At 45.1% G+C, this 1,555-nt stretch overlaps 1 protein-coding gene across 2 annotated transcripts in view; it reads left to right on the top strand.

Moving 5' to 3' along the window:
* The window catches only part of CHST11 (carbohydrate sulfotransferase 11), a 282,576-nt gene that overhangs the window by 91,428 nt on the left and 189,593 nt on the right, over positions 1-1,555 (top strand). The window lies entirely within an intron of this gene.

Below are 1,555 nucleotides of genomic sequence, written 5' to 3'. Positions count from 1 at the left end.
AGTAACAAAATGACAGTGATGAAGTAGCAGCGAAAAAAATTTTATGGTTGGGAGTCACCACAACCCGAGGAACTGTATTAAAGGGTCAAGGCATGAGGAAGGTTGAGAGTCACTGGAAGGGGGAACCACAGTGTCAGGGTTTGAACGATCTCTTTCTCCATCCTCGTTTCCGGCCGCTTCTTTCCCTCTCTGCCTGACTTCCAGCCTCGCTCGCTCCTGAGCTTCCACTGCGCTGTCCTCGTGGCCCTTGAATTACACGATCAGATTGTTGTGCACGTCACCATGTCTGTCTGCACCCTCATCTTTGCAGTCCCTCTAGATCAGAGCAGACTTCGTCTCTTCCGGGTCTCTTCCGGTCCGTACAAGTGGCTCTGAAGAAAGATTGAAAGAATTTAAAGGGTATTATTTTGATAATGGCGATTTCATTTGTTTGTCAACATGTACTTAAGGCTCTCCATTAATTTTTAAACTTTGGTGAGGGCCAGGATTGGCTTTTCCGCTTTGAAAGTTTGCTGACCCCTGCTTGAGGGACTCTCTCTTTCTCACAGATTCTTATTATTTTAAATCTTTTTTATCGTGAATTGGGTGAAGGTTCACAGGCCACACACTCAACAATTCATGCATAGACCCTCTGATTTAACTCGTCCCCTTGCCGTCCCGCAAAGGACTGGTCCTTCTGCCTCTTCCCTGTGTCTCCTGTTTCCTCCGGCGTTCCTCACCCTCTGAACTGTGTCCTTGCCTACATGCCGCCCTGTGATCTTGAATGTTGGTGATTCTAACACGGGGGGGAGTTCATTTCCAGACCTAATGGGCCATAGTCTCGGGGTTCCCACCAGTCTCTACCCAAAGAGTGAGCTTGGTCTCTAATAATTTTGAGTTCTGCTCCTGACATTTCTCCTTACTGCAGTTCCTAAGGAACGCAGGAGAAAGGCCTGGTAGCCTAGTCCTCTGGAGCTCACATCCTAGAAAACATGGTGAGACAGTCCCATTCTGTGCTACAGGGTCACTGTGAGCAAAACAGACTTGATGATACAACATTGCAAATGCTGCTTATTTTTGTATGATTATGTTTTGTATTATCTCAGTTAAAGATTTAAAAGCATTATTTCTCTCTAAGAGCATTGTGCTTGGCCTTCTCCTTTTTGACTGGCACTATTTCACTTAAGGTCTAGTTCACAGCCTACTGTATGGAGATCTTTCTGCGTCTCTCTCCCCTCACTGCATTTAACCCCCCCAGAAGAACAGACATCCCCAGCTTTCCCCAGCAGTATAGATTCACCTGGATGGGATCCCACTGTCTCTTGGTTATTTTGGCACCATATATCAAAGTGTTGGACTCGTGTGATCCATTTGGACCATGGCTCATAAGTCTTAATTTTATCTGATTATGAAAAAAAAGAGAACATTGGAAATCCATGATGTAGGGAGGATGACTAAATATAAAACACGTAGTCTGATTTTTATGGTTGTGTGTTTCCCAACACAACCTTATTTGGACTTGGCAAATAGCCAGTGATGGAAGGAGGGAAAGGGAAAAGGGATGAATGAAGCAAGG

Source organism: Echinops telfairi, unplaced genomic scaffold, assembly GCF_000313985.2.
Source record: "Echinops telfairi isolate 266 unplaced genomic scaffold, ASM31398v2 ScPeMD7_2;HRSCAF=8, whole genome shotgun sequence".
In the NCBI taxonomy this organism is placed as follows: Eukaryota; Metazoa; Chordata; class Mammalia; order Afrosoricida; family Tenrecidae; genus Echinops; species Echinops telfairi.
This window is presented reverse-complemented; position numbering and strand designations above follow the sequence as displayed.